Genomic DNA, 22753 nt, shown 5'->3' on the forward strand with positions numbered 1-22753 from the left:
TCAAAGATGGATGGTCCCCGAATAACATCTGAGGTTTGTTCTAAAGTTTGCCTGAAGGATTGGTTTTCAGCCATCCCTAAAGGTGGGAATAGTGAAAGTATGTGGGCAAGGCAGTAGTCGGGTGTGACTGTCAACTGGCATTGGAGATGCAATATTAATTGGAAAGGCAGGTATTGCTCTGTAACTCATTAATATGGAGTTTATTTGTGCAGCCCTAAGTATCTTTGGTTGCTGGCAAATGCAAAACCAAAAGAGGGTCGGCCCTAATACAGCAGTGGTAGGGGTCAAGTTCAATATATCAGTGTTATCATCACCTTGAGTGGTTAGATCTCTTGCTTGTGAGGGCCTGATAGGTTCACAATGACAAACAAAAGTTCTTTTCATATTGCACTTGGGGTGATGATTCTTCACCCCTAGGTCCCCCTCTTCCGGGGTAAGACCTTTCTTGAATGTTTGCCTCCCTCCGCCGGGTTCACCTTTGTCAGCATGCTGTTCATTGGGACTTTAGACTTTGCAACCAATCCATTGGCATCCCTCCATTGGTTCACTCTTGCTAACTTTACATTTCCCTCTACTTTCTTATGATACAGGATTCACTTCCCTGGGGGTTTCACTGGTTTGTCGGTCAAAGACTTTCGACTGTACAGGGGAATTTTGCTAGAACCCTGTTTAACCACTTTGACCTTTTCCTTGCGGCTCTTCTAGGGCCTTCTGGTATGGGTAGTTTCAGCAAACATGGGATCAACCAGTCTCTTGAAAGAGCACCCACGTAGGGCCGGACCCCTCTGAAGCTGGTGTCCCCTTAATGTTAACAGTTCTTTGAACTTCTCTTATTTTTCCATGTAACAGTTTTCATTCATCACAGTTCAGTTTCTTATCGGTTCTGCCCTTGACTCACTGACTTTGATGAACAACTTGGCTGTTCTTGTCTCTGGAGTCACGGATGTTACCACGACAGCAGGTGTCTCTCCCTGGCTTGGTTATCAGCAGGGGAAGGCTCTGTGTACCATTTGCATCTGCTGCAACACACATTGGCTATTGTTTGCTGTCTTAAGATTCCTTCCACAGAGGTTTTGCGGTTCTGGGTCAGAAAGGGCAAGGTCGCGTCTCTCCTTGTTGCCCCTTTGGTTCTCTCCGCCTTTCTCCCCTTCTTGAACTGCCGTGCTTGGATAGCTCTTTCATTGTGCGGTCTGTTGCTCCACCTTTTATCCCTATGGGGATGTCAGGTGTGTGTGATTCTGGTTAATTGCCTGACTTTGCGTGACCCTTGTGTTGAGACATGTTGAGTAAACAGCTCTGGTGTTTGTCTGTCGTCTTTTGTGGTATGCAAATGTGTTTGTGTCGGAAAAGGGCAGGGGTAGAGTGCTTGAGTATCCTACGCAGTAGGATGGGGAAAAGGGTATGCAGTGTTAATAACAAAAAATAAATAACGACAAACATTTTCAGTAACACCTGACTAATGACGCATATCATGTGCGATAATAAAACAGTAACCAATTTTAGCATCTATTTGAGGCCATTGCCATCTTATGTATGTTTAGCCTTACAGCTGAGGTACAATCACAATATATTGTTTATATTTGTATGTATTTAGTTACTTCTATCATATGCCAAGTACATCCTCAATGTCCATTAGCACATGGGCGGGGGGAGCCAGCCAATCAGATGGCTAGGAACGCGGGCTTGAACCGCCAGTACAAGCCTGCGCTCCAAGCCACCTGAGGGCCGGCTCCACCACCCCGCCGCTATCTATCTTCCCTCTACCCTCCGTCACTCTATTTTATATTTCTCCCCCACGCCCTTACTTACCTTTTTTGATGGTGGCAGTTGCCGCCGCCGCACCGGCTACTTCCCCTCACCTCCCGTTGGCTGCCACGGAAAGGAAAGAGGGGCTCCCTTTCCATGGTGCCCATCTTGGAAAAGGATTTTCCTTCCTATAACGGACACTGTGCGCGTCCCATTATTTTTTTAACATTTTCTTTGCACCTGGGTTACTGCTTTGGCAACCCGGAGTTCTAATGGCCTTCATCCCCCGTTCCAGGTGCTGGAACAGAGTATGAATGCCACACAAATGTCACTCAATGACCGTTAATTCCTCCTTCATACACCTGTTGCGCTCACCATATGTAATAGCTGCCATGCATAGTTTAAGGTACCATGTGTGCAGCTTCACATGTAATTGATTCCATCATGCGCCAAGCTCAACCGATTCATTAACACCCCATAGTTCCTTGCATGCATGGTATATTGCATCAAATGCCCCAGGAAAGGACCATGAATGCCTCATGCAAATAGTATGTCACTGCATGTAATGGGAGACCTCGTGCCTAGTCACAGCCGTCCTATGCCAGCGGAATGCCACTTAGTTCCTCATGTGCATGACAACTTTACCATCCGGGGCGTGCAGCTAGTCCGATGTTTTGGCGTATGGCTTCCATGATCCCACACAATTGACTATGCTGTAGAAGACTGATAGTAGATCAAGTACAAAACACCAGGAGAGGCAAAGGTGGCATTAACAAAATGTGCACATATATGCAATACATTCATAACCCAACCTCCATTCAGTCATAGATTTACCAGTATAAATTAAGATTCACAGAAAAGAAACACTTTTTAAAGTGACACTGATTTAGTAGTAGACATTGCTAAGATTCAAACCCGTGACATGCATAAAACAAACAAATCTCAGAACTGAACACTTAACCCGCTGAGCAATCTTACCAGCTATGTCGCCTTCAATGCGAATACCTCCGCATTTAGTAATGCATTCGCTGTAGGGGTTCCATTTATTATTATAATAACACTCGTGACTACCCTGCTTAGAAGCAGGAGGAATATATCATGGCCCACTAGTAAACCGTATAATAGTAGTGTTATATTTGGTTTAGACTGGAGGGAACAAGAAAGGGTGTTGGTTAGATATCCTTGCAAGTGTTTCTTTTTAACTGCACAATTAATTAAACCGCAGAATGCGACGCAGTTTGGATGGCTCAGCGAGTCAAAAGCTCAACTCAGCCATACGCCAGCATGATCTTTCGAGTTCATATTTCAGCAGGGCTGAATCAGCCCTTCATCCTTCTGGGGTTGATGCATTTTGTGGATTAGTTTGTCGAATGGACGATTTTGTTTTATTGGGCACTTTTCTTGTGTAAATTCTGAAAAGTTTACTTTTTTTCATTGCCTTCTGTAATGTTGTGTTTGTTGCAGAATCGTTTGAATGTGCGTTCGTAATGAGGAAGTATTTTTTTAAAAATAATGTTTATTCTTTAGGGTCCAATGAGTTGTTTAATGTTTATCATCTTAATTTTTAGTGAATCTTTTGGTGTCATACTTTTTTTTTTCTTCACTTTAGTCATTGTTGTCAGCTTTATCGACAAACGGTTAAAAATATTCTTTGTGTGACTGTGAAACAAAAAACGCGGATTAAAAGGCATGCATCTCTTGTCAAGCACCTGAAGAGTGTTTGGAATCGGTTTGGCCAGAACGAATCTTTCCTGTCAGGGGGCAATGGACAATATTGGAAGAGTTTCTATTAAAAGCTATCCGCATTATTCCAGAGTGCCGTGGACCTTGCCTGTCGCCTCTTCTAGTTAATATCGGAAGTCTCTCTTCGTGTCTCCACTCCATGGCCCATATGTATGATGAATGTAGCCTATCATTTGCGCTGTATTTATATGGCCCTCCAGTCCTGCTTGATTGCCACATCGGTTTGCCCTTGAGGGGCACCTGTATTAGAAGGTGCCCCTAAAGGGTGAAATGGAGGCCAACGTTAGATTATCAGTTTGACCGAGCTCATTTAGGAAAGTATCATCTAAATGCAATCAGACGCTAGCTCCATCCTGGAGTCCGTGGATGAAGTATGAGGTTTAGGCACATGCTGGATAATCATGTTTTTCTGAATCGAGTAAAGTGGTGTTGCTGTGGATCACCACCTTCATCGGTCTGTCCTTTATTTCAAGCCTCTCACCATTTAACATGTCTTTCTGCTGTGATCTCACAAATATTTAGATATTATTATGCTGGCTAGTTTAGTGCAGATGTCTGAATCCAACGCTTTTCAGGTTCTCTGGACAAGAATACGGTGATCACTCCTCATTGACAATGCTGGGTAGGGCTGATGGGAGTTGTAGTCCAAAACATCTGGAAAGTCAAAGGTAGCACACCCATGTTCTAAGGTATTTTGTGCCCCAAACATATAAACCACATTTAATGTGCAGGGATTCAAATACAGATTTGATTAACAAGAGCTAAAGGCAGCTCCTGGGATCCGGAATATGCATGCATTTGTATAGGAGCAGTTCTCTTGGCTGTTCAAAAGTGACTCCATCTAGTCATTGGTAGCAAGGTAACCAAGCTCATTTAGGCTACTCACAGTTGCCAAACAGGTCCCAGAGATGGTGATCTCTTTAATGTTTGGGACAGTTTCAGGGTAATATTTAAAATTACATTATACACTTTTCCCCCATGAAACCAGCACCAAATGTGCTATTTTCATAGTGATTGGCATCTGCATTCAAAGTAACATTTATTCTGTTTTAAAATACAATTATTTTGCACAAAACTATTTATTTTTAAATAAAACACAGGGTATGCCCAATTAACATGAATATTTGTTTTAAAATCAGGGGTTGCAATTTCGTGGAGCCGTTTGCTATTTATCTCCTACTTGTAGACTAGAAGTGCCTGGTAAGCTTACCACAAACTAGGGCCTTTTCTCCCCTCGCAGGATTCTCAAACTTAGGTGGCCTCTCCACTGGGTATCTAATACGCATTTACTGTGTGTACTGTGTTCTGCAATTTATGGTAAACTAGGGCTTTTTCTCCCCTCGCAGGATTCTCAAACTTAGGTGGCTTCTCTACTGGGTATCTAATACGCATTTACTGTGTTACTGTTGTTCTGAAATGTGGTAAACTAGGGCTTGCCGCTCACTTCCTGTCCGCTTGCTCTCGTTTGTCTCCCTCCTATTCCATGGTGCTCTCTATCTCGCCTATCTTCTCTAACTGCTTCTCCATTGACTATCCTGCTCTCCTCACTAAATCTGGTAGGAAAAAGTTTAAAAAGGACATCCTGGTCTCCAACCCGGGCCTCCCTATCGCTGACACCTACACTAGTGCCTCCTCCAAGGAAACTCTCACTGACATCCTCTTTTTCGTGCCCTCACCTGACCTATGGACCCTTCATATAGTCTCTGTGCTCTCCTTTCTCCTCTTCTCCCATTAATGGTGGCACCTGTTGGGATGTCCTCTTGGCCCCCTTCCACTCCTCTAAGGCCATCATTAATGTCTACGCTAACGGGACCGTCTTGGTCCAAGGCCCTCAGGCCAACCTTCACCTCTTTGATAGACGCTTCCCGCGCCTCATCAACTTCCTTTCCTCTCCTCCTGTCCCCCCTCCTCTGTCCTCGGCTACCTTGCCTACACCCTCCCTCCCTGCCCCCTCTCGTGCTCCTTCTTCACCTCCGCAGGGCGTACCTCTGATATGTACCCCTCCCCGGAAGTCCTTCAAGGATGGCAACCTTCTCCACATTGCCACTCTAAACTCTCGCTCTGCCGTCAAACATTCCTCTGATATCTATCGCCTTCTTGAGAAACTGGACCTTGACGTCCTCTGTCTCACTGAGACATGGTTCACGGCCAGCTCTGTCACCAGCTTTGACACACTCCGACTTGACGGGTACAAGATCCTCTCCGTGCCCAGGCCCAACCGTGCTGGGGGCGTGTGGCCCTTATCTTCCCTGAGTGGATTCCTGCCACTGTCACTCCTACGCAGACCTACTCCTCTTTTGAATGCCTTGTCTGCCGACTCGCTCTCTCTCCTAGCCATTCCCTTACCGTGGCTACTATCTATCGGCCACCTGGTCAAATTTCCTCCTTCCTCTCCGAGTGGGCGGACCTCTCCCCCTCACTCCTTTCCTTAACTCCTCTTTCTTGGAGACTTCAACATCCATCTGGATGCCTCCTGTCCCCCCTCTGGACTCTTTCGCGACCTCTGCAACTCTCTCTCACTCTCTATTCTCCCGTCTGGGCCGACTCATTCTGCAGGGCACACTCTTGATGCTCTGATCTCTTTTGACCTTCCCCTCTCTGTCCCTCTCTCCGCTCCTCTCTCCTGGAGTGATCACTTTCTCCTTTCCTCCCACCTCACCTTCCCTACCGCACAGGCAAAGCCACCCTCATCACTGCCACCCTCCTTCTCGGTCATCCGACCCATGAAGCGTGTGTCAGTTGAGGCTTTCGCTGCCACCTTCTCCCCCCCACCCCCCTTCGGCTGACTCCCACCCTGACACAGCCCTCTATACTCTGCTATATCTGATACTCTTGATATCCTTGCCCCTGTCATGAGAATCCGCCTGAAGCCCAAAGCCAAATGTAACTCCTGGTATGACTCGGATCTCGTCACCCTTAAACGCAAGTGCAGGGTGGCAGAGAGGAAATGGCGTGCTTCATGTTCATCCTCTGACAAACTGGCCTGCCGCCTGCTCCAAAGGCAATACCGGCTCTCCGTTCTCACCAAGAAGAGAGCCCTTACCCAAGCCTGCATCTCTGCGGCATCTAACAATTCGGCCGAACTCTTTAAAATCTGCAAGGAGCTGGCCAACCCTGCTGCAGTCTCCACCTCTCCTGTCCCCTCCCAGGCCCTCTGCACGGCACTGGCCTCTCACTTAATTTCAAAAACTCAGGACATCCTGTCCTCACTCTCCTCCTATCACCTCCCCCCCTCTATTCCCTGCTCTTCCTCTGGCCCTTCTGCAGCCACCCCTCCTCCCTCCTTCTCTGCCTTACCCCTTTTTTCTGCTGACGAGGTTTCGAGACACGTCCGATCTATGAAAGTCTCTTCAAAACAGGTCCACCCCTGTTCCTCCAAAACTATCAAGGACCACATCGACTCCTTGGCTCCTGCCCTGGCTGACTTCTGCCATCACTCCTTCGCCTCTGGAGTCTTCCCATCCCCCCTCAAGCACTCCTTTGTGCACCCCCTTCTTAAGAAACCCTCTTTCGACCCCTCCTGCCTGGGTAACTATCGCCCAATCTCTATCACTACCTTCCTGGGCAAGCTCCTGGAGAAACTGGCCATCTCCCAGCTTAATCTCCATGCTGAATCTGTTGGTAGTCTTCATGACCATCAGTCTGGCTTCAGAGCTGCCAGAAGCACGGAAACTGCTCTCCTGAACATCCGTGAGGACCTGCTCTCGAACCTTGACTCTAACACTCCATGTGTTCTCATTTTGCTTGATCTCTCTTCTGTCTTTGATACTGTCAACCATGCCATCCTGCTCACCCGTCTCCGTGATAACCTGGGTGTCACTGGTCAGGCTCTGGCGTGGCTGACCACTTTCCTCTCCAATCGACCCTCCCAGGTCCAACTGGGGTCCTTCCTCTCTGACATCTTTTTCTCTACCTGTGGTGTCCCCCAGGGATCTAACCTCTCTCCCTGGCTGTTCAACCAGTATCTGGCACTTCTTGCCCACCGCATCGCCGCTCTCTGCCCCAACTTTCAGTGCTATGCGGATGATACCCAGCTCATTTTCAGGCTACCCTCGGCCTCCTCTTCTCCTTCCCTCATCTCTGACTGTCTTTCTGCTATCCACGAATGGTGTGCCGCCAACGACCTCTGCCTTAATGCCAGTAAGACTGAGATTCTACTCATCGGCACACCCACTCCCTCCTTCCCTGCAGCTCTCTGGCCGGCCTCTCTCGGCCCTCTTCCTGCTCCTACCTGCAAGGCAAAAAACCTCGGGAGTCATCTTCGACTCCACACTCTTTCTCTCCTCACATATCTGACATCTCTTAGAAGTCACACTACCAGCTACACCTCCTCAGAGGTATCCTTCCTTTCCTCTCCTTCCCCCAGATGCTCACTGTCTCTAGATCCCTGGTTCTCTCAAAGCTGGACTACTGTAACAGCCTCTATCTTAATCTGCCTGCCTCTACTCTCCGCCCTTTGCAACTCATCCAGAACAGGACTGCGAGACTTGTCTTGGCCCCAAGCCCAGGGACTGTATCTCTCCACAACTGAAATCACTACACTGGCTCCCAGTGGCTGCGAGGATTAAGTTCAAAACCCTCTGCGTTGTCCACAAGGCCTTCTGGGGCCTTGGGCCAAAATACCTTCAACTCTCTCTTCCTAAATATCTTCCTTATCGAGCTCTTTGCTCATCCGCCTCCAGCTCCCTCAGGGTCAGCCGCTTCTCCAAGCAACAAGTTGGGGGTAGATCTCTCTCTGCAGCAGGGGCCTCCCTCTGGAACAGCCTTCCTGCCTCACTGAAACTTGAGGAGAACCATCTCCGGTTCCGGAAGCACCTCAAAACCTTCCTCTTTGCCTCCGCTTTCTCTCCCCCTATCCCCTGCTAAAATTACTGAAACTACACTGAATCTGCAACTGGGCCACTCACCGATCTCGGTCCTTGGCCCTGCCACTCTCCCCTGCACTGCCTCCCTGGAAACCCCTGCACTGCGGGACTGTCTTTGTATCCCTACAGCCCCCCTTCCCAGCACTTGTCTGCACTTACCTTGCACTTGCCACCAGATGGCCCTTATTATTTATCTTGTAATCTACTAACCCTGGACTGCACTTTCCCCTCTCCCTTTCCCCCTTGCACTTTTCCCTTCCCCCTCTACCATTGCACTTGAGCGATCTGAATGTCACCTGGCCTAGTCGGATCGTTGTCTGTCTCCCTTTGTTCCCCCCGCCTCGTCGCGCCTTGAAACACTTGTGTATAGGCGCGTTACAAATACCATATCATATCATATCATATCACAAGGAGCTACTGTTTACTCCATAGGACAGCTGGTGCAATATTGTATACTTATGTGGCATGGAGAATTTGGATACAGGAAATCTCTTGAAGACATTTACAGCATTACTATCATGTACAATGCACACAAGGCTATTGGTTATCTCTTAGGTTGACGTTAAATTGCTGATGCGCCATGTACTAGCTCCTCATTCTGCAGCAATGGATCCTGCTCACTGTGATTTTTGGAAACCAAGGAGCTCTTTTGAGCTCTTGGTCATTAAATCTTTATTTCCATCCCTGAGAATGTATGACTTAATATTTTTTTCTGTAAATAGCTGAGCCCTTTCCAATACATGTAAATTGTTAAGGCGCACAAGCATTGCTAAATTTTTAAAAACTGAATCATGCATGTGTTTTCAAATGGTATTTACCTGTAAGGCATACCAAACTATCATCATGTGTGTAAACAGTATTTCTTATTAGCACAAATGCATTCTGACACTGGTGTAATATGGAGACCAGTATCCATTTTGATTAAAACCGTGGTTGTCAGGAAATTCCATCCACAGCCTTATTTGATATCCAGATTTAAAAGATAGTGGATGCTTGTTAGCACAGCATGGCCTGTATTCTTTACTTTTTTTAAATCCCCAGGAATTCTGCTTTGGGTAATGTAATTGAGAAGGTTGGTTTGTCAGTATTGATGAAGCACATATTTGTACACTCCGTAGCATTTTAAATCTACTCTTTGAACGTGGTAGTGTAGTGGGTCAGACTGAGACGATATTTCTGATGGCTTAGTTCCCCAGAGCAAATTTGTGGCTCGCACATGTTTTTCTACTCATATCGAATGTTGTGGTTTTGCAGTCCGATGACTGTATCCTGTTTCCTGATTAATGGCGGGCACGGGATTGCTCCCAACTTTATTGCTGGAGAGCCTGGCAGTGAGGCGATTAGAAACGCCTTTAGTTGTTTCTGCTGTAGATATAGTAATATCTGTGGCCAAAGAACAAGCGTCGGAGATCAAACACGGCTGCACAAACAAACACCTATTTAGCAGTCCAAAAATAGTGTCTCCCCAGCACTCCACATAAGGTGGGGTGTGCTGGCTTCACAGAATAAAATGTAAAAGGGATCCAAAGATCCTTTTCTACCCTTGGGAACTGTATTTCTCTCAAGGTTAGGCAGAGAAAGTTAAAAGGGGAGCCCCTAGGGAAACCCAGCAATAGCAGGCACTTATTGTCAAAAAGTTGTTAAAGAGGACAACTTTAAAAAGACACTATGGAGAGTCTAAAAAATGACACCCATAAAGAGTAAAAGATTCTGTGAGTGGGAAAAAGGTTACCACTCACAGAGGTAGTAAGGAAAAATATCCCACTAGTAAAGCAAAAAGTTCTGGGGTTGACCCAGGTCGGGAAGATTTACCATTTTTATGAAAATCTTACCTAACACTGCAGATGCAGGGACATGGATATACGAAATGGAAAGGATGACAGCGGGACATGAATTAGCAGTGGGAGATGTAAAGGGGCTATTGGTGGTGATCCTCAGGGAAGCCGCTGATGACATATGGAAAAGGGCAGGGTACCCAGGAGTGACCACCCAAGACACTGCGCACGCTGGTGTCATTTGCTAACTGCCGAGCTGCCGTAGGGCAAGCTCTACGGACACAGTACCCAGACACGTCAGACATTAGTGCGATTATGGCACGCAGAATGGGGGAAGACGAAGACCCCTTAAACTATATTCAGATTATTCAAGAGCTCTGGTGCCTTGAAACGAGAGAACCATGGGATAAAACGGTATTATTATTCTATCATATACTATGCCAGGGGTTACCAGAACAGGTGCAAAGGCAACTGAAGAAGTTGGTGGAGATGGAGGCAAAGGCATGGTCAGAAATACAGCTCATGATGGTACATTACTGTAGCTTAATGCAAGGAAAAAGCGCAAGGAAAGAAGATATCTAAATACGCTATGGAAGGGGCAGTATTAACAAGCACGGGAGGACAAGGGGTACCACATACTCAGTGCGTGACTGCGCCTGGGGGAGGTGGGGTTCATGGGGTTGGGGGATGCACAGCATGGGTTGCAAGGAAGAGGGGGGGCCACCAAGGGGATGCGGGTATGGCCAGCAGAACCAAAGGGGATTTCTGGGTGTTTTCGAGGATACAGGCAGCAAATGCAGCAGGGCCCAGAAGGGTTTTCGGGGGTAGCATTATCAGAGACAAATGAGAGAACCACCCCAGTGCTGGCTGTGTGAACAGATAGGGCATATCTCGAGGGTATGCAGAAGCAGGGGAGGGACACAACAAAATGGGGGAATGCAATACCAGCCATCACATCAAGGAGAACAGAATGAGTTCTATGCCCAGGACCAGACACAACAGCAAGGACAGACACCAAATGCATACCCGCAGACACACCAGCCCATGACACAGGCACCACAAATGCAAGTGCCTATGCAGCAGTATTCGCAAGCACCGCAGATGCCACAGACAAAAGGTAACACACAACACAGCAAATACTGCAAATGCAGAGCAGTACACAACCAAACGACGGGCCAGTGGCATGCGCAGACTCCATGACAGCGGCTCCTATTAGGAAACTAGGGGGTGGTCCCTGTAGTGGGGGGCAACCCATTCTTGGCAAACGGAATGTCATTATACCCTTAATAGGACAGCCCACAGACAACTTTGATGTGTTGTATCCTGATGAGGAACCCACGTATAGGGGTGACAAAACGTTTTCCTTTCTTGTAGACACAGGGGCGACTAAATCCTGCATCCGGGAAGGGAAATGGAGTATGTCGGGCAATGCCACGATTACTTAATGGTTCTCTGGGGTGACGAAAGTGGTTCCTTTCACAGATGATATTGCACTTTCTATAGGGGAGCATGACTTAGCTTTGTCCCTACTATATTCTTGACAGATACCTGTAAACATACTGTGGAGGGATATCATGAGCAGACTTGGCATGACCATTTCATTCACTGACCAGGGGATATGGTGTTTCACACCAGGTATACACCTTTTAAACATGAGTGAGATCAGTCAAGCATACTGTGGGCAGAAGTTACAGAGGGGGGTGCCAGTAGACAAGGAATTGTTTCAGTATGGGACTGAAATAATAATAGCATGGCTCCCAGAGTTTCAGGGGAAAATGTGGCACCTTCCAAACAAGTACTGATTCAGGCCAGAGATACCATTAGATGAGAAGGAAGGGACAATAGTGCCACTAGAATTAGAGGCAGTAATAGTGGGGGACGACTGGATAGCAGTGCATGGGACAGACGACACAGGGCGAGCAATGATCGCCATGGTAGAAGGATATAGGTTGACTACAGTTACAGACGAAGAACTGTTCAAAGACAACATATCGGACCACGAGATGGTGTTTGAAATGAGCATCACATATTGGGTGAGGATATATTACAGAGAGGTTCCGCAGAGAATGGCAAAGGCGCTGAAAGCACCACCTACCTTTCTCGAGGAGGATTTGGCAAAGGTCCCCAGCATCTTATGGACCACAAGTCCCTATGATGTGGAGCTTCTAAAGGGGATAGGAGCAGTGAAAATAAAGCTGAAGCCAGCAGCAATGTTACCACTAGTTAAGCAGTACTCACTTTCGAGAGAGGCAGCCGAAGGCATTTATGAAACAATTGCAGCACTAGTCAAGCAGAGAATCCTAGTGCCATCAGAATCGCCATTAAATACAGCTGTGTACCCTGTCAAAAAAAGCGACGGGGGGTGCGGTCATGGCGTTTTATACAGGACGTGCGCCCTCTTAACCACATTGTAGAAGCAGATTTCCTTTAGTTCCAAATCCGGCGACAATTTTGTGTAGCATCCCCATGAAAGCTGCCTACTTGACGGTCATAGATTTGAAGAATGCATTCTTCTCTATACCACTACACACAGACTCACATGACTTAACAACATTTCTATATGGAAACATACAAGACTTCCTCAAGGGTACTGTGAATCACCTTCCATTTTCAATATGGTACTCCAAGTGGACTTAAGCAATGTACAGATGGAGAGCATGGTTATACAGTACGTGGAAGACGTATTAATTTACAGCAAGACAGAGGAACAGTATAGAAATGACTCACACATGTTGACAGTACTCGCCGAACAGGGGTACAATGTAGACAAAGCCAAGCTGCAATATTGCCAGGCAGAACTGTTGTACATTGGACAGATGATATCCCAAAATGGCACAGTAACAACAGAAAGGGCAGAAGCAATACGCAGGACAGCAAAACCTACAACTGTAAGACAAATTCAGCAGTTCCTAGGACTATATAATTTCTGCATGGCATGGGTGTTTGACTACAGCACTTACACTTGCCTCCTATTGAGCGCACTGAAAGAAGCACAAAGATGGGAGAAGACATTACAATGGACAACAAGAATGACTGAGGCATTTGACGAGTTGAAGAAAGCAATATGCACAGCTCCAGGGTTAGGGATCACAGATTATCAAAATGAATGTTTCTTATTCTCACAATGGACTGGTTATGACCACAGTACTGACACAGAAGACCAGCATGGGGCACAAGCCCCTAGCCTATTACAGTGGGAAATTAGACCCAGTCATGAGAGGACACTATCCATGTGAACAGGCGTTGGCTGCAGCCACATTCGCAGTGGACAAGTCGGGACGTATTGCCATGGGTTGCAGCACCACCATCTACGTGGAGCATGCTCTCTTTGCAATACTGGAAAGACCGAAGAGCACACTGACCACTTCAGGGTACGAGGTGTTACTATCAAACCTGGCTCTCAAGGTTTTGAGGTGCAGACTTTTCAACCCAGCAACCTTTCTCGCCGAAGTCTTACAAAAGGGCGGCTATGCATATGACTGTACAGCAAACAGAAGAATTCAGTGACATGCGCAAGGTACAGGAGGAACCACTTGAGGGGGGAGACGTACTTTACATTGACGAGTTGTCAACTATTGACCAAACGACTGAGGAAAGACATACTGGGACAGCAGTCTTGAGGTTGAGAGAGGATGGGACAAGTGAGGTAGTAACAAGCGAACGTCTGCCGTCACATTACTCAGCACAAGCAGTAGACTTAGTGGCCTTAATATTGGCATTGGAGTACAGCAGGGAGAAAGAAGTGACGGTGTATTCAGACTCAGCCTATGTGACATCCACAGTGCATTCTGGGCTGTCACGTTGGATGAGGAGGGGCTTCAGGCGTGCTGATGGGTCACCGGTGCAGCACAAACTCCTATTGGGTAGATTGATAGAGGTCATCGATCTCCCGGAGCTAATAGCAATAGTGAAGTGCCAAGCACACACACACGAAAGGAGAGGATCCCATCTCCAGGGGTAACGAAGCAGCAGACACGGAAACAAAATGCACAGCCTATTTTGGGGACATTTTAGAAGTTGAAGCCTTGCCCCAGGTGCACGATTATGCAAGTACCATGATACTAAAAGAAGGGTACAACACATTACCAGTGGCACAGATTATGCAGCTGCAGGGAAGAAAAATAGCTGTGGATAAGGAGGGGATGTACAGTGTCTCCGACAAACGCCCTATGGCGGCAAAACTATACAGGGAAGGTGGTAATACCATTCTCATTATTGCACACTGCACTGACACAATTACACTATCCGACCCACACAGGGAAGGAGTTGCTTGCTGCTCATATTGGAGAAACATGGTTCTGTCCTAACTTGGCAGAACACGTGGCTGAATTCATGACTAATTGGCTAATGTGTAAACCCCATAATGCAGGTCATACATTGAGGGCAGTGAGAGGAGCCATACCTCGCCCAGTGGGTCCATTCCACCACCTGCACGTCGACTATGTCAACAAGATCCAAGTTTGTCAAAGGGTACTGCTACATGATAGTGGTTGTGTGTCAATGTTCCCGTTGGATTGAGGCCAGTCCTTGTTCCCATCCTGACGCCCTTATAGCAGCGAAATTCCTGGTCAGGGAGATATCCCCACAATGGGGCGTGTGTGAGTTCCTGCGGTCTGACAACAGCCCTCACTTTGCCATCCCAACCTTCTTAGGGATCCAACACAAATTCTCCTTTGTCGATCACCCGCAAGAAAACTGGGTGTGTGAGTGCCTCAATGACTTGCTCAAGGAGGCTATAGCCAAAACTAAAAAGACACTGAATAAAAACTGGCTCCATTGCCTTCCCTTAGCCTTGTACGCCCTGCGCAATTAGCCTGCGTCCGACCACCATTTAACCCCACATTAGGTGGTGACAGGACCGCGCATGTGACTTCCCCTGGCTCCTCCCACTAGGGCAATCAAAGATGCTGAAAATGTGTCTGATGTAATGGGTCAAGAAATGTACGGGTACACAACTTCCTTGATTGCTAGTGCCTCTTTTATTTCTCGCCAGCTGCAAAGACAACAGGAGAGGCCTGAAGCCGGAGAAGAGAGCGACGGCACCAAAACCAACAAGGACTTACTCAAGCAGCCACTTTTGTATCCGGTTGTTCAGGATATGTCTGCGCAATTTTTCCCACAAATGGGATGCCCCGCGGTTTACAGGATCGCACGTGGTTGAACTGATAACTGAGAAAGCTGTCAAATTGGTCGGGAAAATCACTTGGAACCACCTCAGTGACCTAAAGCCCTACAAAGCAGTGGCCTCTCCTAGCCCAGGCATCGACAGGGGCAACGATCCTCAACAAGAAGAGAAAAACAATAACCTGGAAGCATCACAGCCCAGGAGAGGACTCCCAGTGGTTACTCGCTCACGGGTAGCAGCGATAGGGCACACTGTCACTGATTTTTCTTTCCGCACACATTCATTGTGAAAATGTGACTGTTTTTATTGCATCTGTACAGAAAAAGTGTCCAGCACTTGAGCCACTCCCGTCTCCTGCACACCATGTAAACTGAATTAAACAGTCAAGCTCTTTATAACAAGTATTGTAATTTTAACTTTTACTTGTGAGATTTACGGTGTACAAAATCAAGAGATAATAATCAACATACAAATTCATTCAAAGCTAATCAACATGAAGACATTTAACATAACAGTTTACGCCTATAACTGGGCAGGTAAATCTTGATATTACAGATTTTAGATCTCGACGTGTTTCGGGGTGAATACCCCTTCTTCAGGATCAAATGATTCTGAAAAAATGCATACAAGAAAGACCATCGGGTTTCTGTTTTCTTCGAATTAATCGCAGTATATCGGACAGTGTCGGAGATATATGTGCCACATTGCATACATTGTGATATTTCTACCCAAAGTATCTGGTAATACATGCCAACATTATTTAAAATTAGTTCATCTTGTTCACTTGACCATGGTGGATACCCCTATACATCTCACTGGTAGTCTACATTTTGACTAAATGTCTCTATATAGTAAACCCCTAGCTAACTGGATGTGCAGGCACCCTGGCTATATCATCAATTTAAGATACTGTTACAGTCTCTCCATATTTAGAATCTAATCAGGTATACGAAAAGTTCTTGACTACTGTTTTGCGTCTTGGTATTCCCTAGCTATGTCACCAATTAACATTGTAGTCCCTGTATGTCCATGTTATGATTCATACCTGTATTAGATACACTCTAGGTGAAGTTCTTGACTGACGTTTCTAATGTGAAGTCGTGCTACTGATAATTGGAGAGTATGATAGAGGATGCTCAGCAAGTGGGCTTCCACAGCATGCTAACTCAATGGTAGCGTATATCGGAAATTTCATCAAGCTATGGCACTCCTACAAAGGAACACCGGAAGTACAGTTATTTCAGGTTACCTATCTATATTCCAGAACAGTGTCTTTGCAGTCTATGCTTAACACTCACCTACTGGTGTAGGTATGCAGGGTAACAAGGCAGGGCCCAAAGTACAGTAAATATCCAGTTTCACAGAGTGTCTTCTTGGGGTGCCAGAGCTCAATAAATTACGCCTGTGAAAATTGAGCAAATAGTTTTTAAAAAACGTATTGTCTATGTAATAACATTAAACAGGAGACTGTCTCGTAAGTGAGACAGTCAGGTCATTAACACTCACCTACTTGTGTAAATGTGTAGGGAAACGGGACAGGGCCCAAGTCAAGGTAAGCATCCGGTTTCCCCCGAGTATCAACTCTGGGTACCGATGCTCAATAAATTACGTATATGGAATACGAACAAAGAGTTCTATAAATGTTATATCTGAGTGGAAGCATAGTAGTAACGTGGCGGTCTCATAAATGAGACAGAATTGCGTCGATTACCGCTGTGCATAGTATCCGTGTCACTATCGTCAAAGGCGAAGTGGCGTGTCGCGTGTAAACCCACATGACCCTTTATAGATACCAACCCACCACGTCCTGTAAACAACTAGAGTATTGTGTACGCATCATGATGGGGAAACCGTTTGTTCCTGGACGTTATGTGTGAATAGCTAGTATTTACCCAAGGGTAGCTTATCACGTGACGAGTCACTTGTCAGACTCAGAATGTATGGTAATAGCAGCCTCGTACTGGCGGTGGCTAATACGTTGCTCTAAAATGTAGAGAACACAGAAAGCATCCTATTGTCATGGTTACAGACTTGAGTCAGTTTAAAACTCTGGTCCAATGAATCATATGTGGTAACTGCATAAATGGCGATGTCTAACCTCAGTACTCCTATGGGTAGTTAAAACTTGTGGCGGTAGACAACTAATAATTGGGCAGAGGCTCTCAAAGTTGTGGGGGAGCAAACAGATATAACCAAGTGTGGAACTAGTGGCGATGTCAATAGGTTCCAAAATAGTAACTTGTAAGAAATTAGTCTTGAGATGTTAGATCCACTAAAGGAAATAGTCACATTACGGTATACCAGACAGAATACTAGCAAATGTGTAGACACCTATTACGATGTCAGATATAGCTGTGTACATTGTGACGCAGACCACACATAGGTACACTGAAGCAACCAAACAGGTTGTCAGAGTGTGTGTCTGTTCAATCATTAACCATAGATTTGGTTGTATCCGTTGCTGGTGTATAGTCAACAGCAAAAATTGATTCAACATTAGACTCACCTACAGTGTATGGAAGATATTCAGGAAACGGACATTCCTAAATAAAGCAATTTAATGAGAATTCCTCATATAAGCCTTTTGGATGGACCGTGTCCAATAGGTCGATCCAGAACATCTTTCTCTGTGTGAGTAGTTTGTTGTAATCAGAACCTCTTGGTGATTTTCTCACTACTTCCAAGATATTAAACTGAATTTGTGCGATGGTAGTGTCTAAGTGCTCCAAAATGTCTGGCTACCGGAGATTTGACAGTGTTGCAATGGATATTGGATTTGGGTTCAGTCCAGTGCTCACATGCAAACCGTGCTGTTTGGCGTATGTATAGGAGCCCACAAGGGCATTTTATACTGTAAATTACTCCTGTTGTTCTACAGGTAGCAAAGTCTCTCAGTGGAATTTTTTTGCCAGTGTGTAGATTCCAGTATTTAATTGCATCTGTTCCATGATTCCCCGTGATCCTCATCCTGAAACTTCCAAGGCCAATTTGTCATATTTTTTAGGAGATCCAACGCCGCACAGATATGTCATCCTAATCTGTATTTCTGTGTATATCTGGCCCAAGTCTATCCACACCTTGAAAGGGGAAATCCGTCAGTCCTTGCAGTACTCTGGGACCCTGGAATTAAGGCTGTGTTGGAACAGCTATTCCTTCTTGCTATGGCCGATTACTTGGTTCGCGGGCCTTGAATGAATACAATATTAACCCAAAACGTTTGTTTTGTGTATTTCCGCCGGGCAACGGATATCTTCAAGTTGCACAAGGATCCAAGCAGCCTAAGTAATGGAGAAAGTTATATTAAAAAGTGCTTATTTTGTCTTGTCTCTTATTTCCAAGTGGTGTTTTTGCTTTCATTTTTTTGCAAATATCCCTTATATCTAGAGATATATCCTCTGCTAACATTACCCTAAATTCAACAGTTGGAAAGACCATGTTAGGTGGACAGGGGAGCAGTGTAAGCCCAGTAAGGAGAAGTAAGTGCAGTGCTGATACAGACATGGGAGAGGTGAACCTATATCTCATTGATGCTGCTTGAGTATCTAACAAGCACATGACCAAAGTAGGTAAAGAAACCACTGGTGAGAGCTGCTATGTCTGCTCACTAATCCCCTAGCCATGAGTGCCTCCAGAACGTTTATAGCAACTGAAAAACCAGCAGCAAGAGTACAATGCCTTATGTACTGATCGATGGTTACAAAATATATACGTAAAGATGTAACCCACCCTATAGTCTCTGTAGAAAAGGCAAATTTGGGGTGATCACTCAATTATTGCTTTGCTGGTGACCTTAAAATTGCATCAATAATCTAGTAGAATTGTTTATAAACATTGTAGAATAATTGAGCTGGTTGGAGAGAGAAAACATTTTAAATAACATGTGCTTTTAATTCCTGTAAATGGAAATACAAAAGTACTTAGTGCTCAAAATAGATATCCTTGATGAATTCTGTAGTGGACATATCTTAATCAACAAGAGAAAAACAAACATTTATCTTCATGATTCATCACGAAAAAACATTACACAATCTGACAAACAAAATTAAAAATTTCAAAGTTTGACATTCAAAGTGTGTTGAGAAAAGGAAAAACTTGGATTGAGTTCCCTGATTTGGCACCCTGTAGTGGAAATCTTGGAAATATCCTATTTCGTTTCCTTATAATTATTCTGTTGTGGAAGACGAAGCAGGGGTTAATGAGAGTTCTAAGAATTGTTCAGAGGCTTTGATTTTAGCCACGTATCTGGATCTTACTGGTAAAAGAATTCTTTGATCGATGGTTACAACCCGATAATGAAAACAGCAACATTTGAGATGGATGTCCAAGGCAACATTTCCCTATGAAGACCGTTATATAAAGACTCTTGGCATGATGAATAATTACTGACAACTAGACCAGGCTATACAATACATAACTGACGTCCCACAGAAAGGAGAGACAAAAAAAAATAACACTGAAGGAATTACCCTGCCCGAAGAGGGGAGGGGGGTCAAGGAAATGGAACCAGGATGTTAGGAAAGACCACAAATGCTTGTGTATGGAAGGAGCGAGTAGTAGGTAGCAAGGTACACATCCTAGTATAATCACTGGTAAACACAGTACAAGGAGAAAATGACAAGTACCTGAAGGAATGGGATGCGAGCACCAAGTTACCAAATTGGGTGGACAGTGAAGCTGGACCAATGCCCATAATACGACTGAAGAAACCAGCATTATGTTTCCAGAATGACCGTGCACTGAAAGTTGGAGAAAACGCGGAGTGCAGGAACACAGAAAAGCATCCAGCAATGAAGATTGGCACGCAGGCAGTATTAATGGATCACTATTGGGCGTGCAGATCCAAGGCATACAAGAAGCTACCACCCAACTGGAGACTAGTTCGCTCGCTGGTACACATCAATATGACAGCACTGGTGGTGCCACAAAAGGACATCAAAATGGACGACCTGCCTAAAATGGATGATAACAAAAGAAAGAAGAGATCAGTGGAAGTAGAAGAAAAGCGAAGAAAGAATAGGTCAGTAGTAGTGAGTACCATAAAAAGAGACCACTATTTCTCATCGGCAGCATCACTAAACGATGTGCCACCTGAAAACCAGCTGTTCAGTAGGACAGACATTTTTCACATCAGTAGTTCCACCTGTGCAAATGTACACAAACGCAAAATAGTTGTAGATGACAAGATGGGAGAGGATGCAGACAAACTACAGTAAATGGCTTCAACGCGATAAAAGAAGAGCTCCGAGCAGTAAGGTTGATGGCCCTCCAGAACAAATATGTTCTAGACCTTCTCACAGCAATGGAAGGAGGAGTTTGCGCCAAGATCAGGAGTGCCTGTTGCACGTTCGTGCCCGCAAATGGAGAGAATGGCACACTGACGGGAGCAGTGACAAGAGTATTGAAAATGCAGGCCAAAATGGAGGAGGAAGCCAAAAGAACAGGAAAAGACCGGAGGTGGTTGTCATACATATGGTCATGGATGCCAACATGGTTAGGGGACGCACTGAAGGTATTACTAGGGGCACTAATATTAGTACTAGTAGAACTGTGTGCGATTAAGATCTGCATTGCAAAATGTCGCAAAATTATTGAGAAAATGAAGGATGAAAAGGCTAGTAGATATAACCGGTGGCGAGCAAAATTACAAGATATTGAAAGAACTAAACAACCTGACGGCAAAGATAAATGAGTGCCCACTGTTCCCGATTGAGATGAAAACATTTGACAATTCCTTTAACAACAACAGATACTGGGCGAAATGGGTATGGTGCAACCCGGAAGAGGACTGTAATTATATGACCTGGAGTTTCGATGACCATGCAAAATGGACATCTTGGAGGAGTAACAAAGATATGGCTAGGAAAAGCAACAGTGACCAAGTATGGTGGTTTGGTCGACAAGTCTACCAGAGAGGGAACTTAAGAGGGGGGGCTTTGAAAGCCCCTCCTCACCACCAGGAACATGACAGCCCAAAGAGTTAAGAACGCACAAAGCAACTCGCTATTCGGACAGCCCCCAGCAGCGCCAGTGACATCCACATATGCAGTGATACCCTCTTAGACAACCATTCAAACCGTATCCAGTGAATGTGTTTTTGGACACAGGTGCCTCAACACTGGTTATGGACACAAATGCCTCGATGGATGATGTTGACTAACACAGAGAAACCATTGTGCTGACGTCATTCGTGACACCACGACATATCAACATTAGTCACAAAGTAAACTCACAGCCATGTACGAAGTTACATAAACATACATGTGCACACACAAAGAACATGCTTACAGAGTTCTGTAGATAGAGGACAGATAGATATACACTGTCAAAAGCTTTTGTTATTTTTCTCCTTAGCCAAGTGCAGAAATGCTGAACGCAAGGCAACCGAAGAGATGCAGAGCAGGCTTGCAGTCGCTAATTGCAACTACAGGATCATATAAGGAGCCTGGAAGGACCCAAAAATGGCAAAGCTATAAGAAAAGTAGTACGGTATAGAGATGTAAAAATCCTAGTATAAATATAATCCGGATTACATGAGGCCACAGGACAAGAGACCAGGAAAAGCAGAATCGGGCTGCACAGAACAGCAGACCAGGGCTTGCAGCCAAGGTCAGAGAGAAGTCGCACATTCCAAAGCTAAGAGACACAGAGCCATCTACAGAAAAAATGAATAAATCCTCATAAATAAATTGCAGACCAAAAGAGCTCTATTTCGTGGTCCCCAGCAACGTGATGCAGCTGAGCTAGAAAATGGTAATTCACCCCCTTTGGGAAGACGAGCGGTTCTCAGCAACACAGACATGAAGTGAAACATAGACTCGTTAACTACGTTGCAATGGTGAGGGCACTCTCACAGGTGAAAGTGGTAGGGCTAACAGTTACACCGGGAACACATAGTTATTCTCATCACCTTGAGAAGGTGCAGAGAGTGTTGAGAACAGAGCTGGGTCCCAGGCCTGTGGAGATCCGCTCCAGCCAATCGGAGGAACAGAAATCCAGGGGTGGACGGCAGAGGGTCAACGGCCAATGTTATTCATGTGACCCTGCAAGAATGTAATAGTTTGTTTCTAGGGAAAGGGGCATGCCAGCCACCAGACATCTGAGGACCAATGACACAATATCTATAGGTACAGTCCATAAGTGATACCACTCTAATCACCCAACAAGGCAGACTCGTAGATTCTTTTGGGAAATGGCCCATGTTGTGACATCGTAATGAAACAAAATGTCCCGACACGGACTCCGGAGCGGTGATTCTGGGAATGTTCAAATGTCCTATATGATCCCTGTTTGTTTGTGTAATAAATGACAGTTCTAACTTGACCTTGGCTGAGTCCTCTGTTTGTATACTGGGGAGGGTTGTTGGGCCCTGGGAGCTGAGACAGTGAGCTTGTGGTAACTCCCAGACCTCTGGCATACCTAAACCAACACTATTTTTGTCTTTCCCCTTCTTAGGCTAATCATAAGGTGGTCCCTTGGGCTGCCTGTGTCGTTTCCCCTGC

At 45.5% G+C, this 22753-nt stretch overlaps 1 protein-coding gene across 1 annotated transcript in view; it reads left to right on the forward strand.

Annotated features, from left to right (window-relative positions):
• The window catches only part of BBS5 (Bardet-Biedl syndrome 5), a 396157-nt gene that overhangs the window by 58526 nt on the left and 314878 nt on the right, over nt 1-22753 (forward strand). The gene's annotated exons all lie outside the window — the stretch shown is intronic.

The sequence above is a fragment of the Ambystoma mexicanum genome, chromosome 9 (genome assembly GCF_040938575.1).
Source record: "Ambystoma mexicanum isolate Mex_15411 chromosome 9, UKY_AmexF1_1, whole genome shotgun sequence".
Taxonomy (NCBI): Eukaryota; Metazoa; Chordata; class Amphibia; order Caudata; family Ambystomatidae; genus Ambystoma; species Ambystoma mexicanum.